The sequence below is a fragment of the Chenopodium album genome, chromosome 21 (genome assembly GCF_948465745.1).
Source record: "Chenopodium album chromosome 21, dcCheAlbu1.1, whole genome shotgun sequence".
Classification (NCBI taxonomy): Eukaryota; Viridiplantae; Streptophyta; class Magnoliopsida; order Caryophyllales; family Amaranthaceae; genus Chenopodium; species Chenopodium album.
In genome coordinates, this window is record NC_137854.1 from 11,839,786 (window position 1) to 11,849,708 (window position 9,923).

Below are 9,923 nucleotides of genomic sequence, written 5' to 3' on the forward strand. Positions count from 1 at the left end.
TCAGTCCATTTGATTTAAAATTAAATCACATTCAATTTTAAAATTAGGGTTCATCATAAAATTAATCCCAATTTAATTCTAACTTTTAAAATTAAATCTATGATCATACATAAAACATTTTTATGCATAAATCAACCCAATTAAAATTATGAAACAAATTTAAAACGTAATCAACCAAAATAAGCATCAAAATTCATAATTTTAAGGCTAATAAGGTTCGAATTTTTGAATAAATTAGGGTTAGGGTTCGAAATTTTTTGAACAATATTAGGGCATAATTCGGTCCTCTTTATGGCTATTTGAGCATAATTAAATCGCATTTAATCGATTCCAAAAGTTTAATCGCATTAAAAATAATAATCGAACCATAATTAAATTAATTTCTCCCTCTTAATTGATTATAAAATTAACGTGGACATCAAATAATCGTATTATTATGATCTAGCGCGTTCATGCAAGAGGCTAACTGATACCACTGTAAGAGTTTATAGGTACTACGCAGCGGAAATAATATATATGAATCATATTCAATAAAGTACCTAATCCAAGGATCACATGCATAACACACAAGACACATAATCATACCTTTGAAGCGTGAATTCCACGAAGCTATTCGACAGGCAAATCAGGGAGAGAATAGAGCCCCAAGTGTTGCTCCTCTACTTAGTCCACGAGATTCGAACGAGCCGTCCACCAATACTAGATTGGTCGAGTGATTGAGGAAAATCGCGATCACCACCTTTTCGGACAACCGACCACCGCACGAACCACCACCACCACGAGACACCACCGGCGCCGGGAGGAGGAGAGTGACGTGAGAGAGGGAGTATGAGAGGGGTTGGTTTCGTGTTTGCTAATTAGGGTTTGATCTAAATGATCAGTAAATTCCTTTCTTGCAAACCTAGGCACCTAGTCTATTTATAATCTTATTATAATTAGACTAGGGCACGAAGCCCAATAACCTCTTAAAGCCCCATATGGCCGGCCACCTAGAGTGATGAGGGCCATGATGGGCCTCGTCCTCTAATGCTCGATCTAGCCCCTTTGTGTGACCTTATAGGATCCGTCCAATTGGGCTTTGGCCTATTTTACTAGTCCAAAGATCGTAAGTACCTCTAGCTATGGCAAAACAACGACCCAAATGTCCGGACTTAATTATCTCCATAATTTGATCCAATTATATATCTAGTAATTGCACACGACGAAGACATAACTCCTTCATAAACACCTTGAGTGCATAAGTGTCACGGTCCGGGAGTTTGGGCCCCAAAACGTGCGCCGCGCTCTAGCCTTTTGGCAACAAGAACGCTAGCCTTGAGCGGAAGAGGGGCTTGTGAGCACAAAGCAACACAAGTGGGCAATGGAATCTCAGGAGCACTCCCGTCTATCTAGGCGACGGAGTGTGGGTGGTCGGGGCTTGTGACGGCCGATACTTCAAAGCGAGCACAAGCGGGTCCGTACTACGAGTCCTTAGCGCATCAAGTTGGGTTGGAGGGGAGCTAATATGCAAGTAAGACACAATATCTATAAAGGTCTAACAACAAACAAGCATAAAAGCAAGGCAACACTTGGTAGAAGGCTTTAAGATTTCATTAATCATTCGCCCTCTAAAGAGCTTAATGTAGTACATGCATAGAATCCTTAGTGAACACTGAAATGACAGTAACACAATATGAGACAAATGGCCTAGAAAACATAAACTAAACTCTAAGAAAGCATCTAAAGGGAAACAAATACATCAAAAGGAGTTGGATTCTAACATCCTCCCCCACTTAAGCTGTCGACGACCTCGTCGACTTACAAGAGTTACAACCAAAATAAGAAAATCCTAACTATCTTAAGTCTCTGGTGTGCCGTTGATGCGGCTGACTTCTTGAATCTTCGATGACTCTGGAGCTGGATCTTCGTTGTTGCCGAGGAGCTTGTCTTTGGGGTGGCTCTGCTCGAACAACTTGTTGAGAGCTTCATCTCTGAATTTCCTCCTGGGAGCTGAATCTTGTTGGTTCTGGTGGAGAGCTGCTTCCTCGATCATCTGTTGGGGAGCAGCTTCCTGAAGACTAAGGTGGAGAGCTTCAAGTTGTGGCTGGTGCCTCTTAGGTGACCATTTTCTTTGTGATCCCTTGCGCATGACCTGCGTTATTTGCTCGGCCACTGTTTTCCCTCTCTCTTGGGAGGTTCTCCTTTGGTGTCTTTTTGGTGTCTCTGGGCTCGTTGCTCTTTGAATTGAACCGGGTATCTGATTCTGGTTTTGGCGGGTGTGTATCCGGGATGTTGCCAACTCCATGGGCTTCATCTCCCACTTCTCTAGGTTTCTGGTGCGAGCTTGTTTCTTCGATGTTGCCTTCTTCTCAGGCTCCATCACTCGCATTGCCGAAAGGTATCGGATTTCTGGTTCTTCTTGAGGTACTATCATTCTCATAGCACTCAGGTGTCGTATGGAACCCATCCGGTATGTGGGCTCCTCATCGTTGCTAGTCTCTTTTGTGGCCTCCTGAACGGACATGGATGGCAATCTCTTTTGGATCTTGTCGAGTTCTTCTTTATGCTCGCAATCCCACCATTTGTGTGGACCTCGACAAAGTATGCAGTTTATCGCCCTTGTGTTTGCCGAGGATGCGCCGGCCCTTGAGTTTCCTAAGTTTTGGGAGGGGAGTTAATACAAGTTGGAGGGACTAACGTTTCCCAAAAGTTGCACAAAAGGGACTAATGTTTGGCAAGTTGCAGATAGGGTACTCACCACATAATTGACCTTCTACAACAGGTTAACCAAACAAAAAAAAGGGAAATTAAAATTCTGACATTAATAAAGGAGGGGACTAACGTTTGGCATTGTTCAAGAAATCTAGCATTTAAATATTATAGCTGGTACAACTCCAAAAATATTCCATATATACTCATCTCCATAGCCATCTTCTCCACCTTGCAGCGATTGATTAAAAAAAAAATCAGAAGAAATAATTACAAAAATTACAGGAAATTAATTCATGTCTTGTCCTTAATTCATGTACAACTAAACATGCTTAATTCATCCATTATGCCACAATAAGCACTCTCTTAATAAGCATATCATAGCATTTGATTAACTCTAGAATAAGTGCATAATAATAACACAGCAAATTAATTAAAAGGAGTGGCTTCATTCATACATATACATTTAATTTGTTCCATCACAAAATGGCTATACAATCAAGCCAAGCCATCCATTTCAACCTAAGCATTGTCATGGTAGTGACAAATCCCAAAAGATTATAAATGATTTGTCACTTTAACAACAAAAACCTACTTAACCATGACAATGCACTCCTACAATTCACATCTTAAAACATAAAAAAAAAAAATAAGATCAAGCTTAAATCTAGCAGCTCCTAACCCCAAAAAACTTCTGGCTGCACATACCCCCCACCCAACCTAACAACAACAGCCTACACAACCTCCTTGAAGAGCAGAGGGAAGCCATCAAAATAGACTGTCATGTCATTGTTGATCCAGGACATGAAAGTCACGGCCATCATTGTAGATGAGGTCGTTGAGGATCCACTCGTTGACAGAGGCCCTAGGACCAAAAAAGGGCTCGAGTCGGGCAAGGTGGCGGGTCTTCCACCACAAACGCCATCTCTTGCAGACCTTCTTCACTTTATCCCGACTACCCCAGTCCAGCTTGGAGAAGACATGGACCACAAGCAAATCGGGGTTGCTGAAAATTGGGTGGGCATCAGAAAGAGCGTCCATACCTAGGTAAATTAATGGAGTTAGACAAGGTAATTTCCATGGGAAATCCTACTCTGTTTTAGTAAGCCAAAACCCTAGAAATAATTCTCAAGAAATTCTACCCAACAACAACACAATTAAATTTTGATAATCACCCACAAACAACAGAATTACGCAAACAAAATACAAGATCATGATAATTGAAACAAGAAAAATCACTTTCAAACAAAATTCGCCCAAAAAAAACAGAACAAGCATACAACAACATTAATGGCGAAATTACGAAGGTGAAGACAAAAAAAGGGAATATACCTTGACTAGATTGAAGCTCAGCCAACTTTGCTTTCTTGGCAGAAGATTCACAATCACACTCCCACATTAATGGCGATTTTTTTGAAGAGGAAGTTCGAGTTTTTTTTTTTTGGAATGAAATGCTCTGTATTTATCTGAAAATGGAAGCTAAATAATGAGGAAGCCAATGGGGTGAGAGAGAGTGAATAAAAAGGCATAAACCTTTCCAAAAAGCGTGCCATTGTCAGTGTAATGATGGCTTTTCACTTCCCAAAGTACAGCTGAGTGGATTTTTTTATTTTTTTTAAAGGAAAATAGGAATTAACCGGTCATTGACCTTTGCAATCTGATTGTTAACCTGCAATAGTGGGTTGAGTACCCTCTTTGCAACTTGCCAAACGTTAGTCCCTTTTGTGCAACTTTTGGGAAACGTTAGTCCCTCCAACTTGTATTAACTCTTTGGGAGGGGGTAGATGTTTGTCTTTGGGCATCACCTCCTCCACTTCTTCTATGATATGTATTAATGGTGTTGGACAATACTCGTGAGCCATTCTCTGTACCCTTTGGAGAGCTTGGAGACGGACTGTTAGAGCGTGTTGACGTCCCACTTGAATTATTATCGGATTGACGACCCTTCCCGACTGAGTAGTCCATCAATCTCTCAGCAGCACACATAACAGCAGCGAGGGTATCAATATTCTGCCTCAAAATCTCTCACTGCGCCCATTCCTTTAACCCGTTGACAGAGTTGAACACACGATCTTTCTCATTCATGTCTGTGATGTCAAACATTATCGCCGAGTATTCCTTAACATAGTCGCCTTCTGACGACACTCTTGCAACTTCATCCGCGCAACAAATGCTGTGTTGACGGGGTAGAATTGTTCTTTGAGTTCCTTTTTGAACTCCGCCCATGTATCAATCTTTATCTTTCCTGCTCTGATGTCTGCGTGCTTGGTGCGCCACCACAACTTAGCATCTTCGGACAAGTACATGATGACAGTATCCACCTTCTGATCGTCACTCAGTTGACATATTCGGAAGTACTGCTCCATGTCGAAGAGGAAGTTATCAACTTCTTTAGCGTCTCTAGCGCCACTGTAGTCGCGAGGTTTGGGCGGCTTGATCTTCGCCACACCAACACCCAGTGCGCGTCTCTGCCCACAGCGCGCGTTAAGGTAGCACATTTCTCAAGTGCTTCGTCAGCTTGTCCTTGAACAAATTGCAATTGTTCGCGGAGGGCATCTTTGTAAGCCATCAATTTCACAATTTTCTCGGCTTGCTCGTGTACAATGACTTGGAGCTCGGCCCATTTGTCCGCCTTCTCCTCGAGCCAAGCGAGCCTTTCTTCTAAGAATTCCATCTTCGTGTAGCCCTCCTTGGTGCCTACACGGGTTGCTTGCGAAGAGGTTTGAGCCTCGGCTCTGATACCAACTGTCACGGTCCGGGAGTTTGGGCCCCGAAACGTGCGGCGCGCTCTAGCCTTTTGGCGGCAAGAATGCTAGCCTTGAGCGGAAGAGGGGCTTGTGAGCACAAAGCAACACAAGCGGGCAATATAATCTCACACTACTAGAAATAGGCTAAATTCCGACAGAAAAATTCAATCGGAAACACCCTGAAATCCGTCGGAAATAGGGTTTACGACGGAATTCCGTCGGAAATAGGGTTTACGACGGAATTCCGTCGGAAGCGGTTGTCGGAAAAGCATTTGTAGGAAAAATGAACTTTTCCGACGAAAATTCCGTCGGAAACACTATTCCGACGGAATTTTCCGTCAGAAAATTCTGTTCAGGTACAGCAACAATCCGTCGGAAAATTCAGACGGATTCAATTCCGTCGAAAATTTCCGACGGAATTTCCGTCGGAAATTGCTTTTCTGAATTTAAAAAAAATACGCCGCGCCACCACTGGCACGACGTATCACCACCTCCAACCACCAAAAAACCCAACATCAGACACCGCCACAACCACCAACCCCTAACTCGTATCAGCAGTCCAGAACCACCCCACCACCCACAACCACCAGATCTACCACCAAACCCGAAAAAATTAACAAAAAACAAACAAAATATATTAAAATGAAAACTTAAAACCTAAAAAATTCTTTGAAAACTGAACAAAAAAAAAAAGAAAAATAATAAACAAAAAATGAAAACAGACCTACCGCCACCACCCACCTAAAACCACCGTCGAAACCCACCTAAACCACCGCCGAAACCCACCTAAAACTACCGCCGAAACCCGAAAAAATTAACAAAAAAAAGAAGAAAAAAAATTAAAATCCCAACACCCTAAACCCGAACTTCAACAGCCAAACCCTAACCCAAACCCAAACCCATACCCAGATCCAAACACCTAAAACACCCAAACCCTAACCTAGATCTACACCACCGCCACCGACAAGTCCACCACCACCACCGCAATTCAACCACAATTCACTATAAAATTAAAAAAAAAATCTCAAAAAACAAAAATAAGTAAGAAAAAAGGTACATACCTTGAATTTCACCCAAAAAACCCCAAAATTGGCTCGAATTTGGGTTTTAAAGGTCAAATTCAAACCTGAAAACTCTAGATCTAAAGTTTTCAGGGTCGAATTTGACATGAAAAACCATTTATTTCTAAAAATTAGCGAGAAATCGACTTGAACACCACCAACCAAACTCACCGGCGTCTTGAACACCACCAAACCAAACTCGTCGGCATCATGAACACCACCTACCAATAACAAAAGAAAGTAAGAGAAGAGGAGAGGCCAACAATGGAGAAAAAGAGAACAGAAAGGAGAGAGAAGAAGAGGAGAAAGGAAAACGAGAAGGAGAGGAAGCAAAGAGAGAATAAGAGGAGATAGGAAGCAGAGAGAAGAAGAGGAGAGCGGCGCATCAGGGAGAAGGAGGAAGGAGAGAGAAGGAGGAGAAAAGGATAGGAGGAAAGAGTCTTATATTAGGTTTTCTCTAAAGGGGTTTTTTGAAGGCTTTTTTTTTAAAGTAATTTCCGACGGAATTAAAATCCGTCGAAAATAGAACTGTACGACGGAAAATTCCGTCGCAAAAGTCGAAATTTCCGACGGATTTTAATTCCGTCGGAAATTTCCGACGGATTTCCGACGAACTTTTAGAATTCGTCGGAAATATCCGACGGAATAAATATCCGTCGTAAATTTCGACTTTTGCGACGGAATTTTATGTCCGTCGGAACGATTCCGTCGCTATTTGTCTGTTTTCTTGTAGTGTCAGGAGCACTCCCGTCTATCTGGGCGACGGAGTGTGGGTGGTCGGGGCTTGTGACGGCCGATACTTCAAAGCGGGCACAAGCGGGTCCGAACCACGAGTCCTTAGCGCATCAAGTTGGGTTGGAGGGGAGCTAATATTCAAGTAAGACACAACATCTATAAAGGTCTAACAATAAACAAGCATAAAAGCAAGGCAACACTTGGTAGAAGGCTTTAAGATTTCATTAATCATTCGCCCTCTAAAAAGCTTAATGTAGTACATGCACAGAATCCCTAGTGAACACTGAACTGACAGTAACACAATAATGGGACATATGGCCTAGAAAACATAAACTAAACTCTTAGAAAGCATCTAAAGGGAAACAAATACATCAAAAGGAGTTGGATTCTAACAATAAGGCACCCCAAAACCTTAACCTCGTCTAATAAGACTTGAATTCTTCCTTTACTCATCCTATTTCAATAATCATGAATGAGTAATAAATAAATCATTCCACATACTTATATACCTTTGCCTCTAATCGCACCTTGCAAAGTTAATGCATAAACAATATTTGCCAAGTAAAATAGTGCACATCATTCGGAAATCACAGTGTATAACCAAACAATTATTCCCAGTCTTCTCTATACATGATACTAAGTTCTCATTTCATTCCTAAACATGCTTCGAAAGGCAAGGTTTCGTAGCTCGTACGTACCTTGAATAAACCAATTGGTTGGCCACTTAACCAACTAGAAATCACCTTTTGTAAAGTCCTCTCCTAAACCAAATAATAAAATTTCAATCAATACCCAAACAACCAAATTTACAGCAATACTAACTTACTTTTAAACCTTCAAAATCCAATTAAACAACACTTTAAAACCTTTCCTTTTGTCAAAATCAAAAGCTTATATATAGTTCTTTAAGTTTCCTTCATAAAAACCTTAAAATACACCCTTATACATGAAATTACAGCAAGTTTAGATATTTATAAAAAATCTGAAAATTAACTTTATGCATAAAATCTTGGAATTATAGTAATCTTTGAAACTATCTACATTATAGATTAATTTAGTAAGGTTTAAACCCAAAAATACACCAATTCAATGTAATTAGTGGCTCTAAAATAATAAATATAAAATCTGAAAATTTAATCTTAAGATTAGACTTTAAAGTTCAAAGCTTTATAATCATAAAATACCCATAATCATTTTTTTATGAGATTGGGAACATAAAGATATGAAATTAGTACAATTTAAACATAAAATTTAAAATTTAATAAATCTGAAATTTTATATATAATCAAAATAATTATGCATAAACATAATCTAGACTTAGTATGATTAGGTAACTTAATCAACATGTTTCAAACCCTAAAACCATGAAAATCAACATTTAAACTCTTAATTCTTGATTAAACCAAATCTGAAATTTTGGTCATTAAATTAAACATAGCAAAATTTAGAAATTTATAATCTATTATAAATTATATGCATAATCAAATCACAATAACAACAATTTAAGAACAAAAATTTAATAAAGATAGAAACTTGAATTAAATTGACAAAAGAAAAAGAAGGAGATAGAAGGGGGCGAAGTAGTGGTCGTGGGTGAGCCATGGTGGTCGCCGGAGTAGGGTAGGGCGGCGCGGCAGGGCTGCTCTCGGCGGCAGCAGCAACAGCAGCAACAGCAAGCAGAGTGAATTTTTTTATTTTTATTTTTTATTATTATTTTTTTTTTTGTTTCCTTTTGTGTACGTGAAAGAGGAGGAATAAGTGAGGAGAAATAAGGTGGGTTTAAGGGTTTTATGTTTTTGTAAGGGTATGGGCTTAACCTTCCTAATCCAAGTAGGAGTAAGATTGGTTTGGGCTTGGGTAAGATTTAAGTAGTGGGCTAGTAAACTTAAAAGGGATTATGATCTAAATTAAACACTTGATAGTTTTAGCTAGCAAATCTTATTGTTTTTACATCAAAATAATTCATATTATAAAATTAAAATAAAGTATTTGTATAAAAAATAAATAAATAAATAGATTTTAGTTAGGTTGAAAATATGGGGGATTACATTGATCCATCAAATATAGTAGGTGAGGCTTAAACATGGGACCTCAAGTCACAAGGTTAGTTTTCATCAACTCCACCAAGTAAGCTTGATTTTTTTTCTTTATTTTTTTTTGTACAAAAATATGTGTTGATAGATGTACTTGAAATGAAAGTTTATTGTTTCCATAGTGTATAATTGATGTATTTACAGTGGTATGTTGATGTACCTCAGCTTATCAAGTATATGTACATAATGAGAAGCAATCTTGATCGTACATATAAATCAAACGATGCACATTTCACCTCCACGAAATGCACATTTAGCACAAAAAATATGCACATTTAATACAAAATTATGCACATTCATTTTTTACTTTCAGTTTCCCTCTTGACTGCAACAAACTCTCTCTCTCTGTGATCCCTCTTCCCTCCATCAAAGCTTATTTAAAGTTCTATCTTTTATTTTAAAGATGATAAAGGAAGTATCCATTGTGTTGAGATTCAAGAAGGGAATTTTCTTTACTACTCTTTCCTTCTCCTTTCTATATATTATTTAGGAGTAAACATTTCGTGCAATTTTACAACATCGGGGTAATCAAATTCGAGTAGTCGTATCGTTTATATAAATCATATACAAATAATTATGAGCGTTAATATTTAATTAGT